This window comes from Accipiter gentilis, chromosome 19 (genome assembly GCF_929443795.1).
Source record: "Accipiter gentilis chromosome 19, bAccGen1.1, whole genome shotgun sequence".
Classification (NCBI taxonomy): domain Eukaryota; kingdom Metazoa; phylum Chordata; class Aves; order Accipitriformes; family Accipitridae; genus Astur; species Astur gentilis.
The window spans coordinates 20,573,545-20,600,948 of record NC_064898.1 but is presented as its reverse complement, the minus strand read 5'-3'; the positions used below and the strand labels follow the sequence as shown (position 1 = coordinate 20,600,948).

The 27,404-nt window shown below is 45.5% G+C and overlaps 1 protein-coding gene across 1 annotated transcript in view; it reads left to right on the top strand.

Annotated features, from left to right (window-relative positions):
- The first annotated feature begins 11,027 nt into the window (after positions 1–11,027).
- The window catches only part of RAB30 (RAB30, member RAS oncogene family), a 51,122-nt gene continuing 34,745 nt past the window's right edge, over positions 11,028–27,404 (top strand). Inside the window, exon 1 of the mRNA XM_049823494.1 lies at positions 11,028–11,655. The gene's annotated coding sequence lies outside the window, so the exon portion shown is untranslated. The remainder of the gene's footprint in view (positions 11,656–27,404) is intronic.

Below are 27,404 nucleotides of genomic sequence, written 5' to 3'. Positions count from 1 at the left end.
TATGAAAACAGATGAGTAATTAAAACTGGTTCAAGAAGTTACATTTTATCTACAGCTGCCTTCCAATATAATCTTTATTAAAGTGAGAGTGGTATTTGGCTACATTTATGAGTGCATTAAAATGGGGAAAACCCTATAGAGGTACTGTTAAGTATTTGATTCTCCTCTTTAAAATGTTGTCAACTAGTTTTCCAAGGGCTAACAGTTTTTAGACAGACCACTGTAGGCACAACATTGGAAGAAGGGCTGGGTTTGCTCAGCCTGCTGACAAGTTGTGGCACTATTGTATTTTAGTGGTGATTGCTTGGCTCCCAGCAATCCCATGCTTCTGCATCTTCCCTGGGTATCTGCAAAATCGCACTTCTGTCTTTGACGTATTGGAGGCAAGTGGCTGTAGAGATCTATTTATCTGCAGGTGTCATCAGTTTAGGAAATGGAAGGTGCTACTTTAAATTTTTAAAATGTAAAGGTTAAAAATATGAAACTCAGCACATGGAGAGCACCTTTCGCATACCTTTAAAGTGTTATTAGATCTCTTCCCCAACCACCGCCCCGAGATTCAATGGGAACCAGAAGAAAGAATTTGTCCCAGAGGTAAGAGATGCTGAAGTAGCAGCAGCCAAACATTCACACAGATCTCCTCCAGCGCAAAACATGGTCCTGAGGTATAAATTATTTGCCCAGTGAATGTACCAGGAGAGGATCCAGTTCCTCTGAAGTCTGAGCTCAGTGACACTTGTTGTTTATGACCCAATTTTAACATCTGTTATTCAAATATTCCTGACTTATCCAACGTGGATACATGCAGCTGTAATATAAAACATGGAAGAAATGCCTACTAAGAAACGTCATTTATATGCCTTTGCATAAAACTGGTCATATTTGTACAAAATGGAGAAATGTAATTGATTGCAAGTTACACAGAATATGTAAGGATTCTCCGAGGCTGAAACATCTAGTAAGAAAAAAATGGAAAAGGGTCAAACACATTCTTCCTACCAATACCTGCTCTGAAGGACCCTTGAAAAAAGCGTAGAGCCACCTTCACATTGTGAGCTCATCAGGGCCTTCTTTCTTAGCAGAGCACTTCAAAACCCTAATGCAAGACCACCACGATAAGGCCATGCAAGAATATCTGATCAAGGTGCCACTGAAGAGAAGACCTTTATCAAATTTAGCAGAGGTCACACACACAAGACTCTACAAAGGTATTTCTTGAACCTTGCTCACATTAATGTCCCCTTTATCACAAACTACATAAGGACCTGAAAAAAGCTCATCTGATGGCACACCAAGACACGTCCTGGCCTCCTGTATCTAAAGACTACTTGTGCTAAAGGGTCATATTAGAGCAGCTGTTTTCAAACAAAAATGGCAATGAGCTTCAGGAAGGGGGACATAGAAGCCACGTGGACAGTAAGTGATAAAGGTAGAAGAGAGCACCTCTTGAGACTGGTGTCCCCTCACCTCCTCCACCACAGGGTGCTGCTGTCCCACCATCCAGGGCAGGGGACAGAGGGAGATCAGCATCTGATCAGACCCCTGCACCAGCTCTGGAGCTGTTCAGGACATCCCAATAGACAAGAAGAAACGAAGGCTCTTTCCTCCAAGCTTTCTTTTTTCTTCTTTATGATGATGGCATGGAATGGCTAGAATTTTGCAGCAACCAGAATCACCAGCTCCATGCAGCTGAACAAGTGGGGAATTATCCCAGAACTGCTCACACACATCAGGCCATAACCTACAGATGGATCACTGACTGCGATGTACTATGTACGGGTGACAGAGAAGGAAAAACCCCAAAGTTTGGAAAACCTGCGTGTTGGTACAAAACCTCCCTTAACACCTATGTGTTAGCTAGAAACAAAAGGGTCACCAAAATCAAATGCCATTGGCGGGTGGTGGGCAGGAGCAAAATAGTGCCTTGCATTCCCTGCTACGTCACGGAACACTGAGCAGTAAATTCAGGGAAGACTGAAATAGCCATCCCTTTGCATCCCACAGAGGTGAACATTACCTGGAGCTTGTGCACGTAAAGCACTACCACAGCACAGGGAGAATTCAGGGTGCACATCTCCTCTGGGAGAAGTAAGACTGGTAAATCGGCTGCACCCAAGGGGCAGATCCACCCATACCAGAGAGCACGACTGAATATTACAGGGAGGCAGGCATATTCCAAACCCAGCATTTTGGCTGTCATGTTTTGTACCTAAATTTACCTTCAGATTACAGAGAACTGACTAAAGCAAAAGGCTAGGATATTTGAGATACCGTCAAACCCATGTGAACAAGGCTGCAACGCCACTCAGAATGAACGGCAGCAACGTTATCCATTCTGGAGAGCCGCAACACTTAAGTGTTGACAGAAACTCGTGAGAGACCCCACACATACCTGCTTCCATGGCCAAGCATGTCACGTGGCTCAGTACTCATGACAAGGTTAATCCACAGACAAATAACCTTCTCAAGGATGAGAGTTTAAAAGACAGACATGATTAGAAACTTTAACAAAACGATTCACACAAACTGTATTTGTTGGGGAGCAGACTGTCACGCTTGATCTGTTCTCAAGAGGGAACAGCCACTCCATGCGAGGAGTCTGGTGGCAACACAGAGCTCCTCTATTTTTCTGAGATCCCCCAGCTTATCAATTTATTTCTAAACTGTGAGTTTATGAATTAGTAATATACACAATAATGTATATATTTAAATATATACATTTTATATAAATATATGCCTGTATTTCCAGCTATTTATAAATTATTTTATAAATTAAATATATTTAATTATTTATCATGAAGGGTAAGCTAATTCATTTATTTTCATTGGACCTACTAAAATAAACTCTCTTTCCTCACCCACTTGTTTCCCAGAGGCAGCACTGGGACAGTGGTTGCTCCAGTCACAATCTACCCTGGAGATGAGAAGAGCTTTCAGTGGGCAGCAATTTGCAGGAGGCTAAGTGGACCTCACTGACATGAGCTAGTAAAGCACGACTGCCCTTCATCCCGGGTGAGACGTAGTACTCACTTGGCTGTGCAACACCCTTCTGCCAATTCATATGAGGATTGCATCTGCCTCTATTTCCCCTCATTTGTTTTTCCACAAAGGTCATCAGCAGCAATAATCTAACTCTTAGGGGACGCAATTACTATTTTAGCTGACATTCGCTAAAGCAGAGCGAGTACAGCGAAGCCACTGCACATCACTCTGAAGCAGCTGCCACCACATTGTCCCCATCAGACAACATTTGCCATTATCAGAATGGAGGCAGTAAATCATATTTGCATTGCAAGAGTTCACAGGAGCAAAGCTGACTTCAGTCGTATCAGGAGCACTGTAAAAATGTTGACATGGAAAACTGAGACTAGGCTTTTTGTCTACCGTATATGAAACATTTTAGTACCCAATTCTCTTTTTTGCAGATCTACTCTGCCATTAAATGTAAAAGGGATATTCGGCAATGTGTGCAGGGGTAAATACAACTCCCTAAATGTAAGAAATTAGTTCCAGCATAAGAGAACACATTGGTACTCTCTGTAATAGTCAAAAAACCCCAAACTTAAGGGAAAACAGGTCCGCATCTTACTCCAGCTCTTCTCTCCCACTGGGATTTGTCTGGACTGCATCTAGCAATCACCAGTGCTGCTTACAGACATCAGGGTTTCTCAAGCTCCCGCTGCCTGGTCAGAAGTCTACACACAGCAAATCATTTGACTGGGTCATGAGACCTAAAGCAGAAAAACATGGTTAACAAAAGCATCCACATGCACAATGGACACCCTGCTGCTGCGGCTCCTCCCCCCCAAAGTCAAACGCATCCTTAGATGCACGATTTAGTAAGACAGAAACTTCAGGAACAAGCCCAAGAACTTCTTACTTGCACTGTGCACCTGGCCACCTATTTTTAGTGCTATGTTGCAAATGCAAATTCTCTAAACCGTATCACTAACCCGATCCACGTTTTAGAAAGCTGCACAACTGCAAACCTCCTCTGCTTCACTGAAAAGCATACACAGGGCAGGGAGGGTGCATCAACACCCTGATTAAGACACCGATAGCTCACTGTGCCCTTGCAGATAGTTGCGTTGGCATGAAAGGGAATGGCATACTGTGGCACAGGAAGGCAAGGAGCAAAAGATAACACCAAACTCCTTCAACCAGCAATGCCACCATAGGCTCTGCACCATGCAACTGTATTTTCTGAGAGCTCAAAGCAGGGACCTCAGGTAACGCGACTCCTGCAAATGCATGCCCAAGGCAGCTCTACTGGATACAAACCAACTCCGATATGCAGAAATCCAGAACCTGAGAATAAGACTGTACTTTGAGCCAGGCAGCTTAAATAGGAAGCTTTACACCTCTATGCTGGTTTTGAAAACCCTCTCCTCTATCGCGGCACATCAGACCTATTGAGACATGAAAAACGTAACCTTCTCAGCTCAACAGCCTTAGGTCTTGTGTACACAGAAGATTCAGAAGAGATTCTGGCTCATGCAACTCAGTAGCTAAAGTGAGCAATCCTAGCATGTCCTTCCTCAAGGCTCTGCGAGCAGCCTAACGCCATCTTTTTCATAAAGTCATGCAACAGGAAACCAAGGGCTGTAAGAGTAGCCACTGAATTCATCGTGAGGAAGCAGGCTTGTGTAAACCTGACCTATGTGGACTGGGGCCAAGACATAAAGGTTAGCTGCTTACTAGCAGTCCGCTAAATTACATCCTTAGAACACTGCATGTAAATAACTTGACAGAACAGAGCAAGTGAAACCGTGTCAGTGGAAACTTGGCCAGGAACCAGAGACACTTACTGTTGGTCCCCGTTCTCCAGGAAGATGTATTTGCAGAGAAACGGCAAAAAACAATGAGGTGACGGAAGGGAGCCAACCAGCGATAATGTACAGAAAGGCTTAAAGTTCGGGTAAACAGCAGAATCCAAGGCGAGGAAGAGGAGCAAACCCAGGGAACTGTGGCACAGGAGACGCTATCAAATGATGCTCTCCCTGGAGTTGTGTGCTTTTTGACAGTGCAGTGTTACTTACCCAAAAGGAAATTGTTTGTGTGCATAAAGGAATGCTGACTGTAATACTGTTTAGGTACTCACACTGCCAAAGCTTGTATTTTAAGCTGAATCATATAGGAAACAACATATAATTTTGCACCACTGCATCCAAATAGCTGAAGAATCTGAGAACACTAGCATGCACGATCAGGGACTCCAGCGTATCAATGTAGTTGCAGGACTTTCTTAATGGTGCATAATTTGACACTAAATTCCAGTTGTTAAAACTCAACTTTTACCTATGGTTACAGCTTTCACACTCTCCCTGTGTCCAACACTCCTCCCCTATGAACCTCACAACAAAAACTGGGACAAGTAACTGTTGGAAGATTGCCGTAACTAAAGCCTCACGTTGTCTTTGACACAGCATTTGTTATTACCCAAAATGTATTCCCTCCACAAAGATATTTTTAGTGGGCTTTTAATTTCAGTGGAGTTTATGTGACCCTTTAAAAAAATTCCCTGCTGCAACCCCCCTTTTTTTTTTTTAAATGGAGTAAATGATAGTACCATGCTTGAGGATTTGTGACCTCATGGACTACTTGTCTGGCACAGACATGCACATCGGCTGAACAGTATCAGTTACCATCTCAGGTTTACCACTACACAACCTAAATAAGAGCTTTCCAAGGATTAGTGGCAACTGAGCAAGGTCCACACCTAGCATAAGCTATCCCCACCTGCTTTATGCAATACAAGGTTTTATCAAGTTCTGTGCTGAAGAGGGCAGTGCACACCAAAGTACATATGAGCCAGCATAGCCCACGTGTTTTCTTGTTCCACGTGCAAGCACTCACTTGCACCCATTGTGTATACTAAAGCTAGAACACAAGCAACCAAAAGATCTACACTCAGCCCTGGAGCCCGTATGAGTCATGTTTGTGTTCCAGCCTCCAGCAATCCACGGGTGGGGAAAGCTTCTTATGTTCAGAGCACTGCTGCAATCAGCCAGATAGCTCTGCAGGAGTTAGGTGGACCAAGCAAAGCTATTAATCAGTAAATACTTGTTTGATGAAAACTGAAGCCGTTTAGGTAGTTCTAAACTGGACAGTTACATACGTGCTGTGAAGAGAAATGGGGTCTGCCTACAACCCTGTAGTCTTCAGTGGTCATCTCAGGCCATCCTACCTTGAGAGAGATCCATATGCAGCCATGAAACAGTAACAGAACATACTACACTTCTGAGTCTCCACTTAGCAAGTTTCCCCCGCAGCTAGTATGCCTTCCCAAAAGGGAGCTTCCCACAACTAGAGTCCCTTATACTCAAACTACCTGCTGTTTTTCCAAGGCCTGTCACAGTGCCCTGACTAGCACTTAAGTCCCCTATTCCAGTGCCCTTCTCCAGCATCTACAATAAAAGGAATCTCCTGTTTCAGTATTAGATGAGCTCTCATTCAAATTCAAGGGAGTTAAGAGTTGTGGAAGAAACCGAAGTTTCTCTCTCTACCAGAATGATTTCTTTCAGATACCAGTTCTTAGGAACCCAGGACTTCAGTAGCCTGCACACCCTTTTCTGTTGTATAACTGCTACTGAACTGCTGCCATGTTTCAGTTGAAGAACATGTCCATGCTACCCAAAGAGGTTCTTGACTGCTCTTAGAGCACTCCACTTGCGCTGAAAGATAAAAAAGTTGACACTTTATAATTAGTCACTAGAAGTACTTCCAGAGAAGCTTTACAAACTTTTCTGGCTATACAGGAATACTAGGTTCTTCCAGAAACTGGTTTAACAGCTGCCTCCCTGTAATTTCATTGAGAACACTTAAAAAGACAGAGAAGCCTTCCACCCTTACCTGTTTTTCCAAGCTCTCCCTGTTCAAGAACAAAGTAGACAACACAATGTATTTTTCCGTATTGTTATCATTAAGATACTTGGAAACAATAACACAGTATAGAATTACTTACCTATTCTACCCAGCTGAATTCACATTCTCACCTTTCACCTTGCAGCTCCAGTAACTTTGGGAAATAGCTTCATGGGAGACAATTACAAACAAAAAACCTTCATAGCAGCTTCTCCAGCCTCTAGAATCTAAGCAGTAACTTTGATGTTAGAGTTTACACCCTTCCCCCACAGGCTTTGAAGTAAGCAGTTGGTCGGTGACACTTCAGCTCTCCTCCCTCCTCCAAGGAGACTGTGGACAACTGTTTTATAGCTGGGTAATTAAGAAAATGGGATTTCAAAACTAAACTTATGTGCCAAGACTAGCATAGATCGTATCAATCACCCTTAGAAACCATATTGTTTGAGTGCACATGAAAATCTTTTCATCCAACTAATTTGCATACAGGAATTATGTGAGGCCTGACAATTAATTTGCAAGCACTGATAATCCCAACATCCTGCCAGTTCTCCATGCTGCACTGACATGGACGTTGACACAACAGAACATCAGACACCTTAAAAATTATGAACACATAATCTGTTCGCTTAATCTCATAAATTCATGTATCTCTCATGCAAAGTGAAAGCTCAATTTAGAGCACCCAAATCCCTCAAGTTTTCATTAAGAGGAAGAACTTGTCAGAATGAAAGCTGAGACTTGAAGCCAGGTTTCTGCCTATGAACTTAGATTAAACTTAGATGAAGCCATTTCTTCTTTGAGCAAAGGCATCACACATTCCTACTTATCCTTATCTTCTGCATCCCTCCTGCAGGGTCTCCCAACTGCTTCTCTTGGTTTTCAGGACAGTGGGTGGTTACTTACCTGAGTCCACAGTGACCAAAATCAATTTAGTAACAAAGACTACCCATAGTTTCTGCAGTGTAGTATGTCAGCGTAGTAGTCCAAGTATATTCAAACATAACAGCTTTATCGGCTCAGGACCATACGGACACTGCAGTAAGTTTTAATTCACAGTATTAAACCAGAGTACACCCACGTATTTATAAAATGCTGACGGCAGGCTTTCAATTCTATCATCACCTTATGTCTTTTCATATGAAATGCTGATACAACACTTATTTATGCAACAGGACTGTAAGCTCCTTGCAGATCTTGCAATTAAGACCTGCTGGGCCAGAAAAGACTTGGGACATTAGCGCTTTCAGGTGAACAGAGTATCCAAGTTTGAGCCATGTAACACAGGTTTTGTCATTACCATCTCTGACAAGTTGTGATGAATGAGTAAGATCCACACACTGAGAAGTATCAGACACCCCCAAACTGATGAAAGTGAACTATACACTCACAGAAAACTATTTTACTTGTCTCTCGCATCAGGCATTCATTTGGGTAGTTTCTGAAGTCAGTTCCTTTTTTCTACATTTCAATATCCTATAGCAACTCTTAGCTGAGACACCAGTGGCATCTACATCTTCAGACAAAGACACATGGTAAAAAAAAAAAAAATGAATAAAGTTATCCGTGAAGCAGGATGCATCCGTGTCTCCTCCCCAGAGCAGCAGCACTGAAACAAGGAGGGAAAGGAGAGAGGGAATCAAATGTAGGTGACACCAACTGTTTCTAAACCAGTGTAAATAACAAAGCATACTGCCATTAGGTCAGCAGACTTATCCTGGAAAAAGATTTCATATGCATGTTTTATGCCAGATATAGAAAAGACAAGGAAGCTCCCCTCCAATTATCCCACTGCAACACTTACCATCATTACTTGGCACCAGCTGCAGACACAAGCATACACTTAAAGCCTACTGTGGGCAAACGTTGTGACAGAAGTCATCATGCCACTGTCCCTTTTCTGTGCCCACAGCAAACCTAATCTAAAGGTATCTGTGTAGAGAAGAATCAGAAGTAGAAAAGGGGGCTGTACTTGTAATTCCAAATTCTTCAGATGTATGCAACTATTACTAGAAGTTTTAGTAGCAACAAAGCATTATACTGTCTCCATTCTTTTTCTTCAGTGATGAATATGGCAAAACTTAGGGTAGGAAGAAGCACCTCCTGTCCCAGGACACCAGACATTCTACAGAGAATGGGGAAGACAAGCATCTGGTAGAGATTCTTTAAATGGAGCAAGATGGATTTAAAGAGATGGAAGGTGGCACACATTGTCATAGTATCAACAAATCTTGAAAGGCTGCAAGGTTTGGGTTAAGTAATTTGTAACTGTGTCACAGAACATTTCATGACATCCTTCCTCCATCATTCAAGCGCATCCAGGGGTAAACAGACTACTATAACCATGTAGTTATTGTGAGACAATATCCTGAGCAAAAGCATTGTACTTACCTCCAGGAGGAGCCAAAGTACGAAATAAAAACTTGTAACCCCCTTTTTCCTGAACTATACCACTAGTGGACTTTAGCCAAGACTTCCAACGAACCCATGAAACTCTTCACAACTCTTTTTAATGGAGTATCTTCTTGAGGTAATAAAGCACTTTATTTCACAGGAATCAGCTGTAACTAGAAATGGTGTTATTTCACAAGCCATGCAAACATTCGAGTGTCCTCTGTCCTGGTTTTGAACAAAGACCTTCCACACGTTATTTCAGGGAACTCCAGTCCTCTTAAGCCTAACAGAGACTTACTTAATCATTTCCCATTCCCTGAAACAGAAACTAGCAGAAGCAGGGATGATGTTCAGTACAGAAAAGTCTACAACCTGATGCTCAAAATCTAGCTTACCTCCGACACACCAGCCATAGGGTATGCTGAAACTCAGACAGCACCTAGTCAGCTGGCTAAGCCATGCCATCACTAGACAGCAAGCAACAGGTAAAAAAACAGGGAAACAAATTAGCTTGGCTGCTCCCATACCATGCTGAGAGGTCTTACACCGCCTCCATCGATTCTCTGAGCTTTTTCAAGGTTGGTTCATGTCTCTATGGACATACCGAGGTCAGCTGCATTTAGGAGGGAGCAAAGCTCCTCCTGCTGGTCACTCTAAGCCACGTATGTACGACAGCCAAACACCGTTAGTGCAGTTAAGACATCAGACAGAAGCCACAACCCTTAAAAGAGCCCCAAATCAGCAAGCACAGCCTGTCACCTGGCGTGTGACAAGCGCACGTCCCAGTCCGCTCCCTGCCGAGGGCCTGCCCCACCAAGGCCAGGCCAAGAGCTCAGCCTTGCTCTCTAAATCACGGCCTATACTTCATCCCAGGCAGAGGCCGAACGCCTCGGCAGCTCCAGCCCCCGCAAGGGGCCCCCCCTCCCCGGAGGGCGCAACGGGCCCAACGCCGAGGGCCGCCGGAGCCGCCCCGGCTGCCCGCCGCCGCCCGCAGCAGCCTCTCCCTCCACACCTAGCCCCGTCCCAGCCGCGACAAGCCCCGCGGCCGCCTGCCAACCTGCCCTCACAACCGCGACGAGCAGCCCCCTTCAACCGCCCGCCCCGTCCCCAGCTCCTTCCACAGACCCACCGCAGCGGGCCCCGCTCCCGCGCCGCCTCGGCCCGCCCGCCTCAGGGCCCCGCTGCCGGGGCGCAGGGCCCCCCTCCGGCCCGCAAAGGGGGTGAACCCGGGGAACAGGCTCCCACCTCGCTCCCGAGACACAGCTGTACCAGGAGCCGGAGGGCCCTGAGGGGCAGCCGCAACGCGATGTCCTTCAGGGCCCTCCGCAACCCGCCGCACCCCCTCAGCCTCCCCCTTCCTTCTCACCTCCTCGCACAAGCTCTTTCCGCCCCCTGAACCAACACCTGACCCCCACCCTCTCCCTTTTCCGACATCTTAACCCGGTTCCCCGGCCGCTCCTCCCGAGCTAAAAGCGTCCCACGCCATCAACATGGCGGCCGCCACCACCATCACCTCCACCTCCTCCTCCTCCTCCTCCTCCTCCTCCCACCCCCCTCCCTCTCCCCACCGCGGCCGCGCAGCGCGGCGCCTGCCGGGAAACCGAGTCCTCGCCCAACCCCTCTGCAGCGCGCCGACCGCACTCGGAAAACTACAAACCCCAGAAGCCCCCGCTGCCGGCGGGCGCCGGCCAATCAGAAACCGGCGGCGCGGCCGCCGGCCCCGCCCCGGCGGGCGAGAGGGGTGATGTCATTGCCCAGCGGGCGGCCGCGGGGGCGCGCCGCCGTTCATTGTGCTCCGCCGGTGCCGCCTCCCGCTGCCGCTGCCGGCCACGGCGGGGGGGGGGGCCCGCTCCGGCCCCCTAGCACCGGCCCCCTAGCACCGGCCCGGGGCGGCCCTGCTCCTGCACTAGCCCAGGGGAGGGGGGCTGCCTTGCACCGGGGCCCCCGTAGCGGGTTGCCTTGCACCGAGCCCCGCTGCACTCCATCCCGGAGGGGGTGGGTGGGGGGCTGTCCCGGCCCGAGGGTGGCTCAGCACCCATCCCGGGGGGCTGAGCTGCACGGGGAGGCTCAGCACCCATCCCCGAGTGGGGCTGCCTTGCGCTCGACCCCGCTGTAGCCATCCCGGGGAGCTGCCCCGCACCGGGTGGGCGGCCAGCGCCTATCCCGGGGGAGCGGGCTGCCTTGCACCCATTCCCGGGGGGGGGGGGCGGGGGCTGTACCGGGCCGTGGGCGGCTCAGCACCTATCCCTGGGTGCGTGGGGGCTGCACAGCACCCGGCCCCGTTATCCCCCACCGTGGGGTGGCCCGGGGGCTACCAGCCTTCTCCCATCGCCGGTGACCGGTTCCTGGCTCCCGCCTCCGTTTTATGGTCGTGGAGAGGGAGGAAAAATCCCAAACCAGGTGAGTTCTGCGCTCCTTTTTTGTGGGTGTTTTTCTTTTCCTGCCCCCTCCCCCCAAAAAAAAACCCCCAACCTCCCCCACCTCCCGGTGCGCTTCCCCGCACTCTGCGTTCCCCAGCGGGCAGAAGCGCTGCCGAGCGGGGCTGAGCCGCCTTTCCCTGGCGTTGCTGGAAAAGGAGGGGATAAAAACCCACCCCAAACCCCCTAAATCGGAGAAAAACCGCGGAGATGAGGGACCACTCCCCACCCTTAGGGCCCGGCGGGCAGGTGCGTCCCGCAGCCTCCGGGCAGCTCCCGCAACTTCGGGATGCTCCGGTAACCCCGGAATAGCGAGATCCTGAACCGTGGACACCCCCGGGAGCGGGGAGCCTTGTCCCGTTTGTCTTTCCCACTGTATAAAACCGGGGAAGAAGATGGATTTTTAATTGTTGTCGTTAAGTGTTGCTGAGACCCGGGGTTGCGGGGGAAAAAAAAAAAAATATATAGTCTTTTAAAGAGTCGAATAAGCGAGGTCTGTTTTAGGATGGGTTTTGGGGCGCTATGTTGTGCGGCTTCTGCGTTTTGACACCCCCATTTCTCCCCTCTTTCAGGGAAATGGGGGAGATTTGAAACAAACTTGCTCTCGATTCTGGCTGTGGGCAGTTGGTCTGGGTTTCTTTTCCAAGTCACATCATGAGTATGCGTCTTAAAAATTGTCGGTTGGACAGCCTGATGGTTTCTTTCAACTTCCAAACTATCGCTCTGGTCTTTTTCCTTTTTATTGTAAATACAAGAAGTGTGTGTATTTTAAACTTTGTAAAAACTTTGTGGTCCGTCAGAGCTTCATTTTAGTGTGCCTTTTTTATTTGTTTCCCTGTTCCTTGCTCTTTGCGAGCTGCTGTTCAGATCTTTGCTTGAGCAGTCCCACGATACTAGTGCAAGATACTAGATTTTTTTTTTCCTTGCTGCATAACATCAGGATGTTTTTCCCCTTCCATAACTACACTATCGCTGCAATTGCTCCTGGACCCCAGACATCTAATTTTGTGCTGGTGGCAGTGAAATGCGTGCACGCAGCGGGGTCCTGCTCGCCTCAAATCTGTCAGCATCTTTCGGTGCCCTTTAAAGTTAATCCACTCCAAAGCCCCACTTGGAGGCTGTTCTGAGAGCAGGAAGAGAGTGTGCAGCTGAACTGGTATTTTTTATTTTTTTTTCTCTTTTCCCTCTGCTGCATATTTGGTTCTGCGCTTCTCTTGTGTAACTGGCACTGTGTGTCCTCTGGCAGAGCCTCCCTGGAATCGCAGCGCTGGGGGACGGGTGACATGAGTGCAGTGGGGACAATGAAACTCCCTGTTTGGTTTGATCAAAGTGTTTGTAAACACCCAGGCAGTGGATGGGGTGTCCGTATGCAATGCACGGCGTTTTACAGCCTCCCCTCTTCAAGCGGGATAAACATGCTGCATCCACACCAGCTCCTTGCATTTATTTTATCTGTGTTTTTCCCTTCCTTCCTTCCTCTTTGTTACTGACTCGAAGGGGAAGAACAACAGTGTGTGCAGGAGTTGCCTTTGTTTGGTTGGTCTTTTTTTAACATTTTTATTTCCTGGAATGGCATTTTTCTCTTTATTTTACGAGGGAGGGAACGGGTAATCTAATAGAGAGTTTCCCATCTTGGCTGTAAAAGGAGAAGTTTTATAGCAGTGGTTTTGTTAGCTGTGGAGAGAAGGCACTGGAAATGCAGTGATAATTTGAAAGTGTAGCCTGGGAATTGTTCTGGGAAATATTGATACAGAAGTTGGGGAGAACAAGCAGGGAATCCCTGGCCAGGTATTTTATATTTAAGTAATGGAATTTTTGTGATGATGTCCCTCTTTTTGATTCTGCTCTCATCTTTATATGTATATATATCTTCACAAGTATGTATTGGTATTTACGCTTGTTTTATTATTTTTCCAAATTATTAGATTTATTGAATTTAGAAAGAGCTGTGACAATGTTGTCTTGCATGCTAGCATTTTCAAGCTGTGTTACACTACAGCCAGAAATGGATTAAAAATGTAGATCGGAAATCCACATTATTAAGATGATGAAATTTTGCCTTGCAGGAACAGAAATATAGACACATAAAAATGGACCAAAAGCTGTAAATCACTCAATAGATGAGTAATTGCTGTGAAAAAGCACAGGTGAGCTAAGGGGCCCTTCCTCTTGAGTAATTTGGGTCCTGATCTTGCAAAGACCTAAATGTAATGTATGCATTTACTGTGAATCCAGAAGCCCCCGACGTGCCAACTGCTGGAAGCAGAGAGAATATCCCAGGAAGGCAGCACTAAGTATTTCCTCTGGTCTTTTACTTTTCCCCCAATTTCTTACTAGTGTCCAGTTTTGGAAAGGGGATTCGGGGCTGGATGCTCTTGTGGTCATACTCTGTACAGTTTTCTTGTATTTTAGTCCTGTTCTCAATCAAATTGGGTGTGGTGCCATTGATTGGCTTCTTTGTAAAGCCTGAAATCGTATCTTTGCAAATTGGCTTTATCAGCATCACCTGTGTGCCCTGCTCTGTATTAAATTGCCCATCCCAGAAGTGTTGCAGAAAGAGGTTCGAGCTGTCCTGGGATGTTTGGGTCTCTCCCGACCTTACGTATGGGGCGACCCAAAGACTGGCGAGATGAGGGGAACTGGGAAGAGCCAGAGCTGGGACAGAACTTGCTGCCTCTTAAGATTTACTTTCTTCTCTGCCCCAGAGCTGAGCTATGAGAGAGGACAGTGATTTTTGTAGCCTGGAGTTGGGGTCTGGTGAGGCAACTGGAGTTTCTGAAGGGAGAGGTGGATGGATGAAGGAGGCTCTTCAGGGAAGAACTGAGCAGTCACTTCCCAAACAGGCAGGGGGAGGGAAGGTGAGAACTGGGGAGTGGGAGAAAGGTGTCTGCGAGCAAATTGAACCTCCGTTTGTTGCTTTCCTCTGTTAGCAGATCTATGCTGTGCGCTCCCCATTCTTCCCAGGCGCAGCTGCAGGTGGTAGATGTTGCTCGCAGCCTGAGCTGGAGTGTTGTGGCTCTCTAATGCAAGCTGTAGAGCTCGTGGTTTTAGCTCTGGAGCTGCCCTTGTTTGGTCCTCCCTGTGATAGCCAAGTTGGCATCCACCATTCGGCAAATTGAGGCACTTGCTCCAAGTTTTGTGGCGTGTCCCTGGCAAATGCGTCCGCAGCTGTTTTTTTTTTGTGGGTGGGGTATGGTGGTGTTGGCATTTTCTTATTTTTACATAAAATATAGCCAAACAAGGAATTATAATTAGGTAAATTCCTTTTCTAATTTTAAGGCATATTGCCTTTTTTGGGGGGGGGCAGGACCAACAGTTTGAGTGCAAGCCTTGCTCTTGGCAAGTACAGAAAGAGGAGCAGGGGTATGTGCCAGAACGAGTTCATGTGTATTGCCAAATAACCACCCGGGCAATGCAAAAGTTCGAGAGAGTCAGTGCAATGGTGTGGCTGGCATGGCAGGGGTGCAGAAGGTGGCACAGAGTGGGCATGCCTCGCAGTGATGAGGCTGTTTAAACCAGGTAGCTCACATGAATGCCTGCAAGACTTCAAAGCAGGAGATTTAGGAGACAATAAAATCATCTTCTGTATTACAGATGGTTTTCTGACACCAAAACCATTAACCCTTGGGGCAGAGATGCTCAGCAACAGCCCTGCTTTGGCTGGAGGTGGTGAGATGACCTAAGGCAATGTTTTGATTGACTCTCCAGTTTCCGTAATATCATTTTGCAGCAAGCCATTGAGCTACCTGCCCCCCCCAGTGATTCTGTCAATAACTAGCTAAATTATCATTTTATTTTTAATGTCTCTCTTACAATGTGAAACAACTGATCTGTCATGTTTGTCACATAATCCTGGTGCCTCTTGGTCAGCCTGTGCTTAAATCATGAATTTAAACTGGGGTGTGTGTGTGTGTGTGTTTGAGTCAGATACTCCTCAGGTGCTAATACGTTTGCTAATACGATTAATTAGGGCAGAACAGGGATGAACTTGTCCCTTAAAATCATTGTCAGTATTTAAACAGTCAAGACCACATTAAAGTCTGTCACTGTTACAGCGGTTTCATAACTAATCTGTGCTATTAAACATTGGCCCTGAATAAGAAATTAGTGAGATTTGTGTTATTATGTCATTTGATTTCACCCTGCGTAGATAAAAATCATTAGAGAGCTTTGTTGCATTGGGCTGGGGATAGATATTTAGGTTGCAAACAGCTTGAGACTGAATTGCTTTTTGTCGTCTCGCCTCTCGGGGAGTTACTGCTCTCACTACACGGCACTTCTCTCTATGCAGGAGTGTGCTCTTCTGTGATATACTTAAGGCAAAATTTAAACCACCTCTTTAACCTAGCTATTGGTTTCCTGAGATGATTCAGGAAAACTTGTACAGAGGAGAAAACCTTCTGTAAGGTCTTGCTTTGCTCAATATAGAGAGTGCCTCAGGGAAATCTGCTACTGTCCTTTTAAAGATCACAGGATACCCTGTTTATTTTCTTTCCCTTTAGCAGAAATGCTTTCTTTTAGGTACTGCTGAACTAAAAGTTAACTGTAACCTTTGAGTATCTGAATAACGTTTTCTTTCAGACCTTGAAAAGCGTAATGGGAAAGGGAAGAGGGAGAAGAGAAAAGGGAGGAAAGGCTGTGCTGGCATGAAAAAAGATGAGCTTGCACATGGTTTCTCAAAAGGCTGTATCCTGCAGGGTGAATTTAAAAAGGGAGGGGAAAAAAAAAAAGGTGTTGGAAATGCCAAAGTGTACAGAAGTCAAGCAGTGTTTGGGTAACTGTCCTGCTAAAGATGCTTTCTGCAGAGAGAGGAACTTAATGCAGGGCCCCTGCACTGCTGCACTGTGCTGCTGCTTGGCTGTAATGAAGTTACGAGAAACTAAAATCTGCTTTTTCGATTAAGCAAAAAGTCAGTTACTCAAAGAGCAGTATGTGTGCATTTAAAGTGGGAGTATTTCTTGATATAAATTAAATCCAGCCTATTTGCAAAAGGGAATCGCTATGGAACTACCGTCCCATAAGCTGGTGCTGAACCTTGATGCCGGTTTGTTTGGAACAGTGAAGAAAATGAATCTGACTGCATACAAAACGCTCGTATCCTGCAGTAGCAATCAGTTGCATGTGCGTTCCAGAGTGGTTTGGATCAAGCCCCTCACATCCGAAAAAAGGAGCTTTTATTGCTTCAGCAGGAGCTCCCTTACCTTGCTGTGGAAATATGGGATCCCTTTCCAGAGTAATCAAGTGGTTAGAATAGACTATTTCAGTTGGAAGGGCCCTACAAGGATCATCTAGCCCAACTGCCTGACCACTTCAGGGCTGACCAAAGTCAAAGAATGTTGTTAAGGGCATTGTCCAAATGCCTCTTAAACACTGACAGGCTTGGGGCATGGACCACCTCTCTAGGAAGCCTGTTCCAGGGTTTGACCACCCTCTCGGTAATGAAATGCTTCCTGGTGTCCAGTCTAAACCTCCCCTGGTGCAGCTTTGAGCCGTTCCCATGTGTCCTGTCACTGGATCCCAGGGAGAAGAGCTCAGCACCTCCCTCTCCACGTCCCCTCCTCAGGGAGCTACAGAGAGCAAGGAGCTCACCCCTCAGCCTCCTCTTCTCCAGACAAACCCAAGTCCTCAGCCGCTCCTTGTAGGACATGGCTTCCAGCCCTTTCACCAGCCTTGTTGCCTTCCAACAAAGCCGTACAGGGTTGTATGGGATGGTTCACCTGGGGCGTCACTGCTGAGACAGTACCAGCTGGAGGGGAACTCCTGACGTGCTTGTTCCCATCTGCTTTCTCCATGCCTGTTTTCCATCTGCCTAAGCCTCTCCTTGCTCCGGTGCAGCCACCCCACCTCCCCTTCCCCCACCGCTTTTCTTCTACCTACTGATCTTCAGCAATAACCTTTGGGGGCTTGGGTACTCCCCAGCTGCAAACGAATCCGGGGAATGCTGTGAATGGGCATAAATGGAGACTCATCTGAAGAAGACGTGACGCCAGTAGGGAACAGGTTACTAAAGGTGTTGGCTAGAAAGAACGTGTGTCTGATTAGTAGATCAGCCCACCTAAGCTCTGCCCTGCACTGGGTGAAACCGAAGGCACAGGAGCTTGTCAAGCCCTCCTGTCTTTCCAACGGCTGCTCTTTTGCTCCGAATACCCATCCATCCATAGATACAAAAGTGGTGGGAGGGAGATCCAGAAGAATCTGCGCTCCAGAAAAATCCCAGATCCATGTTCAGGGTGTAGATCAACACCTTGGGTTGAGAGGTGAACACCAGTGTTCAGATTTACGGGCGATCAAAGAACAAATGAAAGAGATTGCCAGGATTAGAAAAGAGATTTTGGGTTTGCTATGTTGCAAAGAATGCTTTCGGTAATGAAAAGCTGACTTGAAAAATAATCATTAGCACTTCTCTGTGATTTAAATTTCATTGCCTGAACTCAGAGGAATGGAAAATAGATCAGTCAAGGCTTTTTATCTAACAAGTTTTTAAACGAAGCCAGCTTCATGTCTAATTAGTGAGAAGTTCTCCATGGTGCCATTTCTTATGCTTTCAGGGTCTAACGCATGGTGTTTTCATGACAGTTGTGGCTGCAGCATGGGAATATTTACTTAAAATAACATCCTTTCTTAAAAACATAGTAAGACAAACTTGTATATAAATTTAGTTCTTGGACAACTTGAATTCTTGCTAGTAACGTCAAGAAATCCCCTAAGGGGTCTCCATGCTGTGTGGTCTTATTTTCCTGTTGCTTTCTGATGGCAGAAGGGAGTCTTAAATTCCATCTTCTCCAACAATGGAGATTCAAGCTTTATTATAAAGGCTACTGAACTTGATTAACTGAGAGAGGAGATGACTGCCACTTGAAAAAATAATCTTTTTTGTTGTTGTTTTTGCTTTATAGCTATTTACTCAAATACCTGAAAAATAAATGTAGGGTTGAAAAAGCTTTCCTGTTAGTCCTCTGGAGACATCAGATTATTCCATTCCGAGATGAGTAATCTTTGGAGGTGAGAATCAGGTAGCCTGAAATTGCTGTGGGGCTATCAGTTCATTTTTGTGTATTGGGGAAAAAGATTTAAGAGAAATAACGTTAGCCTTTTTTATTCTTGGCATCTACCCTGAAGTTCACAGTACAGCATGTCCTGTGGAGAAAAGGTATTAACTCAGATAAACCAGTGGTAATGAATTTAATTAAAACCCCAGTGAAGACTGGAGTAATCTGTAGCTTTCACAAGAGCGTAAGGGCAGGTTTGGGATTTCCGTATGTCTCTGGACTGCCGAGGACCCCGGGATGGCTGGTTGCAGCATTAGGTTCCCTGGTCTGGTTGACTGGAGATGTAGCTACAAGCTCAACCTGAGTGATGATGGGTTTGGGCTCTGTTCCTCTCCTCTGTAATCCCTGTTTCTGTGGCATAACTACAGAAAAGTGCTTTTGCTCTAAAGGGGTCGTTTTAACACAGTTTCCAGCTAATTCCATGTTTTCTATCTAAAATACACTCAAGTGAGTATCTGCACTGTTGCAATTACTCTGGCCCTGCAGGCAATAGCTGTCTCCTGTCTGTAGGCAACAGAAGATCGTGGCACCCTTTAATTTCTCAAGTATCTGATAATATAAAAATCCCCACTGTAAATATTTGCTCTTGAAAGCATTAGGTAGTTAAGGGGATTCTTGAACAATGTTGGGTCTATGGGAAAAAAACCAAAAAATCATGCAGAAACTGTATCTGAGCTGCATGTACCAGAAGCTTGAAACAGCAGAAGCGAAGTCGGTGCCTGATTTCTTTATTGCATTTGTCCTTGTTCTGAACAATTTGTTCCTTCTAAAAAGGGAACTGTGCCCATTTTCTTCAAGCCAGCAGTATTCACATTTTTAAAATATGGTAGTAGTGTTTTGCTCAGATAGATAGATGGAGGTGTGTGTGCGCACATAGAAAACCCCCAAATAAACCCAGGTTTCTGTTAACTCTTTAACTTCAGCAGGCAAACGGGAAGTCTAAAGTTGAGCTCTTAACCCCGGGTTAATGGATTTCTGCTCGACCTATTTAGGAGAGGGAGGTGTGAGCGTGCAACTTGGCTGGAAAGTGCTTTGGGGTCTCCTCTCATGTTGCGACCTGCTGTTGGCCATTGGCATGCCCTGGCCGTCTCTTGCAGGGATGTGGTGTATGTTCGATGCAGAAACAACCTGTATTTTTTGCAGTTGCTAACCCCAAATTCTGAAGTCTCTTTTGCCTCCCACCACAACTGGAAAAAACCATAAATACATCCGTATTGTGATCCTGAGGTGCTTCTAGGTATTTCTATTACATTTGTAAACCTTGGAAACTACTTTTGTTAATGTGGAGTGTCTCCCTCTACTAGGAAATCTCTCTTTCCTTTTTTTAAGTAGCAGTTCTCTCGTCACAGTTCTGCAGGAAAACTGCGTCTTGGTGCACTTGCATGTAGCTGTGCAGGGAGTTGGTCCCTATATGTCACCGGGAAGAACTGACAAAAGTGTCTTCAAAGGCATAGCCATTGGACATCCCTGTGCTGGAGATGCTTGAGATTCCCCTGTCCTGTGCCATTATACATGGTTATTATGGACCACTCCTGGACTTTCTACTGCAGATGTGAATGTGGTACAGGGGAATTTTTAAAGCTTCTTCTCAAGGTGCTGCATGGCCAGCGGCATTTGCCCTTCCATCATAAGTAACTTCACCTTACTCATCAGAAACCTTCAGTCTTTTGTCAATGGCCATCCTATTTATATCCGTGTTGTTTCTAATCTGTTGTGGCTCTGGATTGGGAAGCTGCTTGGTTAAAGCCAATCTCAAAATTAATCTTTTTTGCTAGGTTAACTTTTGTGGGACAGCATCCCCAGGCTGATTCACTTTGCAGCCATGCAGGTGGTTAGCTGGTATTTAATAACAATAATACAAGCATCTTTGAAAGAAGTTCCCCTAGTTAGAAATTCAGAACTGAAAAAATTCAAAATAAATTGAGTATTGACTTGCACAATGAAATAACCAAGGAAAACATTCATTGTGGGCTGAGGCTAATTCTGTTAGAATAAAGGAGGCTGATTGTGGAAATAAATATTAAATAAAATGTCTCATTAAGTTCTGCAGTTCTACAAAAGCTGTCGCCACAGGGAGGAAGAACCTGGCATGAATTATTGTTTGTTTACTGCAGCTGTCAGTCATTGCGGCGGTGAGCATGTTGCATCAATTCATAGAGTAGCCGTTAGTAACCAGGCCATCTCGCTTAAATGTCAAACTCCTTGCTGGAAAATGTGTGAAACTACATAAAAATTCTTTCCATCTCGTTAACACGTTTTTCACAATATTCCTCATTTTGCTTGATGACATCAGTTCTTGGAGATGCAGGAGAAGGCTTTAAAAATATCTCCTGGGCAATGTTCGGCGATGCTTAGTTAATGGATTTAGTTAAGTCTGCGTCGGATACTCTGGAAGGTTGATCCATTCCTGGTTCTTCTCTGATGCAGTTTTTGAATCATTCATCTCTTTTTGACTGTTCCTGTATTTTATGTATAGATTGGATTTTATTATCCATAAGGTCTTTGGGATAGGGCTTTTATCTGTTAGTCCCTACTTTGTACAGTGAGAACCTGCGGTTCTCTGCAGTCTTAAGGTGTTACTGTAATGTGAGTAATCAGTGCTGCAGAAACTTGGAGGGGGAATAGTTATTAGTAATTTTGGGGAATGACGGTCTCCTTAATTTCACTGCAAATCAATCTATATAATTCACAGTTTCTTCTGAAGAGACTTATTTTGTACGTTGAAGGCAAGACAGTTGAATTCTGCATCTGTTTTGTGTTTATAGGCAAGTCACTTCTAAACTTTCTGTCTCTTGGTTGCCGCCATCTGTAAAACGTAGATAACCTCAGAGGGATGCCTTGAATATTCATCAGTGATTTATTGTATGCCACTGAAGAAAAGTGTTATGGGCAATGTTAATGAAGTTTGTTAGTCAGCCTCTCTGCTGCACGTTGATCAGTATTTCAAACATCTGCAGTCTCCACAGTAAGCGCTAGCAAGTTCTTACCTAGACTTAGCCTGGAGATGACAATAACAACTTCAATTTACGTGGGGCTTCTCCTTTGGAAGAGCTCCAAAGAATTTTATAAACTATAATGCAAACCATAGTGTAAATATTGCCTTAGCAGTCACCAGCTCTCAGTGAGGTGCTGCGTGACGGATTATTGCACTGCGGCTGACAGCCGTATGCGAGAGGATAGCAAAAAAGAGAAGTAATACTGCGTGTGGTGGAGGTGACACAGGCAGGGAAATAGGAAAACAAAATGACACTACCTGAGTTGTGATTTTTAGCTTTGATGTGATCAGCGATTCCTAGAGATCAAGTGACTCTCATGTGAAATGTGGCATTTTTGTTGCAGTCCCACGGTGCTGCGATGTTGTTCCAATTCTAGTCAAGCAGAAAGAGCCCTGCTAGCTCCCAGGGGTTTCTTTTTTACAGAACGTGTGCGTTTCTGGACATCTTTATTCAAATACCGTGCTACAACAATGTGGTTTCAGTGATTTCTCAGGCTAGTATGGCTGGCTGTGTAATGTTCTCCTCTGACAGAGGCAAGAGGCACAGCCACTTGGAGTTTGCTCTGTACATCCAAAACACTTGGAAGTATAACCCAGAAAACTTGCTCTCGAACTGAAGTCCCGTTAACCCTAAATCCTTTCCGACAGTGTAAAATACCTTTGCAATGACTTTGGCTAAGAATCTGTTGTGTTCAGTTGAGTTTCTTCACTGAATGATGGAGCCTTGGCTTCTCCCCTCAATCGTAGGCACCTAAGTTGGGTTGTCTAAAGTGGAACGTTGTTATTGTAGGTCCCAGACACCGTCACTGGAGAGAGATGGCAGATTCAGAGATGCTTGTCTCACAGCTTGGTAGGGAGGCCAGACCTTGTATAAGACTAACTTGGACATTTTGGTTAGCTCCTCAAAGGTAGGTGAGACAAAACGGTGCCGCTATGTACAGGGTAATCTGCCAGGCGGGTTCGTGCTCTACTAGACTAGACACAAGGCTCAAGTTGTCAAATCATTGATGAACCTCTTGTTAATAAGCTTTTGTGTCCCATGCAGGAACATGTGTTTTGGAGAGGTTTTGAGCCCTGTCAGCTCTGGTGGCTGAGTGCTGAAGCTTCAAGGGCTCAGAACCACTAAAAACCAAGACAGGTCCAGAAACTGGGTAACGCAAATGAGTAGCTACCATTGGAAGCTATGACAAGAACATCTGGAGAAGAAATGCGTGGCTGCTATGTGTGCTCTTGGGTGACAGGCATTGGTGTCCTGAGCGCCCAGCCAGCTGCAGCCGAACAAAAACTGGCAAGGGTGGAGGTCAGCCCCACAGTTACAGTGTGGATGCGGATTTGGGGCTCATCCCAGCTGCCTCTCAGTCACAAAAGCTGTAGAAATTACATTGTCTTTGTAATTTTGCTGAAACAGTCTTTCCTCAAGTAACTTTTGAGCCTGTTGGCCAGGCTAGATGGTTGCAAAATCTTGTTTTCCTTAAAAAATAAGGTTAAAATGGGTATAATGCTTTAAGGAAAGGGGAGCTTGTTGAGTTCAGATGGCTGTTTGACAATGCTCATCCAAAGCTTGCCTGATGTGGAGAAGAGGTTGTGTTTTATCATCTTTAGGCTTGGTCTGGGCAAACCAGTGTTTCTGTTTGGAGCACCCTGTGCTAATCAGGACCTCAGCAGTCAATAGAGCACAGTTTGAGGCTTGGCTTCCTGCCTGGCTGTATGCTTACACCAAGCTTTACAATAAAAACAAAACACAAAGTATAATTATAGCCTGGTGGATGAATTTATTTTTGGTACGTTGTGTTGCTGGGACTATTTTAAAGCCTCTGTGTCCAGGATTCTGGTCTTTCTAGATATTTAAAACCCCATCAATTCTGTATTTTGCTAGGCCCCACCCTCCATTAAATATATATATTGATAATAGTCAATGACTGCATTAATGTTTAATCCAGTACATTTTTCAGTTTTAGGATCCCATTCATCCATATTGCTGTAATTGATTCCTCCTGGAAATACTGCGGTAATTAGAGGAGAGACTGATTTGCAAGCATTACTGTGACATGTATAACCAACCTGTCTTGTTTTGATCTTTTCATTACCTTTGCTTATGACTTTAATTGTGTACCATCTCAAGTAGGACTGTGGAATGTCACTGTGGGAAGGTGTTACAGGGATTCAAGCAGTGCTATGCAGAAAAAAATAACACGTCCAGTTATGCAAACAACTTTGGGTAGTGTTCAGATGTTGCTAATAATAAGGGTCGGGTTTTTTTCCAATATAGCAAATGCACCTTTCAAATGAATGAGGCAATTGGTATGGTTTAGGAAGAGAATCGTTACGGAGAACGCCTTCATGTAATCAGCATCTATCTCCTCCTAGGAAGGAACGGCTTGTAAATTGTGTGCCCTTTTTAAAGGGAGGATGTATTAATTGACTCCTAATATGTGTTGTGGTACATAGGGACACACTGGAAAAAGTTGTACACTGAAACTAGCTGGATTTCTCATGTGCCGGAGATGCGTGGGCTATTCTCAGGAGCTGAAGGACTGATGCACAGGTTGTTTTGTGAAGCTTGTCTGGCATTTGAAGGCTTTGTCCAAGACTGACATTTTACTTTCCAACTTCTGGTTTTAAGAAGGAACACCTGTCATTTTATCCTAACCCTGAAATGGGTCCCGGCGTGTCTTAGTGTGTGATCGGGGTTGTTTGTCCTCTTGCAAAGGAGAAGCTCATAATGGCTATTTTGGCCGTTCCCGGGAAAGTAAAGATACGCTCCGTCACACTTCTGCTTTTGCATGGGAAGGGCTCCCTCTGAGCAGTCACAGAAATCCCTGTAAATATCGAAAACGCATCTTGTGATGCTTCAAATCCTTCCTCATAATTCCCTGCTCTCCTGCTGTTTGCAAGAAACCCAAGCCACGTGCTTTTAGCTCAGCATCAATGGCTCAGCCCGATGGAGCCAGGAGGGATTGCCTTTCTCTGTGGATCAGACCAGGAGGAAAATGACTGGCATGGGAGCAACAGCCCGGCATTTCCTTTTAGGAACAGTTGGATAATCCTCAACAGGGGAGACTCGCTGCTTTAAGTTTAAACACTAAAAACTAAATTGATATTAAGAATCTGCCCACCAAGCAGGGTCCCTTCTCTTCTGCCTCTTGCTGCTGTGCATGGCTGCAGCATCCCGTGGCCCATCGTTGTGTCCTGCGTAACCGTACAAATGCAAAACACAGTTTCCAGCTGGCAGAGCTCGGTGCTTTCTGCTGGGTGACAGTAGGTCACAGTCACAAACAGGCAGGGAAAGGCCAGGTGACAGCAGTATATTTGAGCAGGAGAAAGCTCGGTGGGTGTTTGCAGGGAGATCTGACCGTGCGTGAGGGAGAGCCTGGTTGATACGGCTGCTTTTGCGTTGAGGATAATTAGTGGGATGTAGGCTAGGCTGTAAAATAAATGTGAAAAGTAATAGCAAGGAGTTGGGGAGCCATGGAAGGAAGAACAACAGGAAACCCTGAAGATGCAAATTGGGAAAATTGTCCTCTAACAGGATTTTGTTTTTTCTGAATGGGGACGCCACTGGTCCAAGATGAGCTCTCTTAAGGCCAGAGGGGGACAATCGCAATAACTGAGATGTGATGGGATGCTGGGTTGGTTTAATCCCTGAAAGGACTTTTTTTTTTTGAAGGCTTCACTGATGTACTTCTGCAGGAAAAGAGCTCTCTTGCCAACAGATTAATCTAGTTCTTCACATGAATAACCTGTGTGAACAGCAAAGCTTCTAGTTGGCAAGGCTTTGGTTGGGGAGGGAAGGGCTGTTCTCTGGAGCAAAGGGAGGAGAGGGTTTAAGAAGAGGTGGATGATGTCTGTTTTAAGCTGGAAATCTTCCTAGATAAGTATCAGCTACTGGAGCTTCAGAGCTGCTTTTGCTGTCCAGGAGTCTTCCAACCTGCAGCACAAGGAAAAATAGTATTTTCTTGCTGTTCGCAGCTTTCCCAGTTCAGTTGCTGCCTGCAGAATGTTAAATTAGGATAGAAAGCATTTCTACTGGAGTCTGGGGACAGAGGTGGCACTAAGGCATTAGTGGCTAGGGGAGAATTTGGGCAGTTGCAAAGCACTGGCATGTGGTCTGTCTGCATGGAGAAATGATGAAGACCCCCAAGGGAAGGCTATACTGTCACGGGTGACCTGTTCTCCAGCACCTAGGAGGAGAAGCTGGAAGAATTGTCTTCTCTGTTTTGGTAGCTGTAACTTCTATGCAAAACTTAGGAGTTAAACCGGGAAATTTCCTGAATACAGCCCAGAGAAAAATACCAGCCCTATTACACCTTGCTTGGCAGACAAAGACAAAAATGCCTGTAGAGAGCATGATACCAGGGCAGAGGAAGGCAGGTATCAAGGCTGCAGAATGAAAAGAAGGAGAAAAAGAGAAATCAAGGATAGTAAAGAAAAAGCAAAGAGGAGTTGGGGGCAGCAGTGGGGAGGGAGGCTGGAGAGGTAAAATGGTCCAAAAAAGAGAGCAATGAAGCTTAGGTCTGGTTACATGTGGGCTGCTCCCAAATTTCTGACCTTGGGCAATCACTTGATCTATTACTTTTTACCTGTCTTTCCTGTGTGTACGGAGTGTTTGGAGGTGGACAATAATGCTTAGTAAGTGATTTTTGTGTAATACAGAGTGTAGCGAGGCCATCAGCCTGCCTCAGACTTAAGCGTTACAAAGACACAGATTGGAAGTTACTCTTGAAGAGGAGGAAAGGGGGAAAATGTATGCACTTGTTTTGAGCATGACTCGTTCTCCCTTTGAAATTTAAAGGGTGTACATCTGGGCATGTATGTGGTAGAAAATGTCCTTGGACACTCCCTCCATGCAATAGTTAAATGTTGAGTGAAGCTTTTGAGTTGTAACTGACCTTTTAAAAATGCCACAGGCCTCTTTCAATGTGATAGACACAAAAAAAAAAAAAAAAGAAAATTGTAATACTTATGTTGCTGGAGTCTGTACAACTTTCTGTACAGCCTGGTATAAAGAAAACTGATATCATGCACACTGAGGTGTACCAACAAGTAGCAAATAACAAACGTGAGAACAGTCTGAGAAGTGGGTGAAACGAAGAAGCTGCACATACCGACTCTGTAACGCTCCTCTTGTGCTCTTAAACTTGGCTGATGTTTAAGTTATTTTCATGTTCGAATTGTTGGTTGTTGTAACGGCATAATGAATGAATAATTTAACTTGATACAATATTATGTTTTTAATCGTGGCTTCCTAATCCCCACATGCTCATTACAGCCAGGATCTGGATCTGTCTGAATACTGCATTTGTGTTGAGGGTGAAGGGGATGATGTTTGTAACCCTGCTTGGACCTTATTTTGCTGGGTTTGGGGCAGACACAGCCCTGCTCCAAAGAGCACAGGCTGTCTTCACTGACTGTTTAAGTGTAATAAATGCACAAAGAAATGCAAACGGGGTGCTTTCTGTGTCACTCTTGTTATCTGCAGCTCTTGTACCTGGGATGTCTCACTCACTGGTTACCCAGTTTCGTGGGAGGGGGGGAGAGAGTTTATTAGTTGCCAAGAAAAGCAACTCAAACCAATGTAAGTGAGAACTTGGAGCTGCCAGCTGTAACCCCGGGCAGTATGTGAGGCTACTGCAGAGCAGCAGAAACAGAGCTGTGAACCAAAGCAGCGGATTAGCGAGCCCCCAGTGA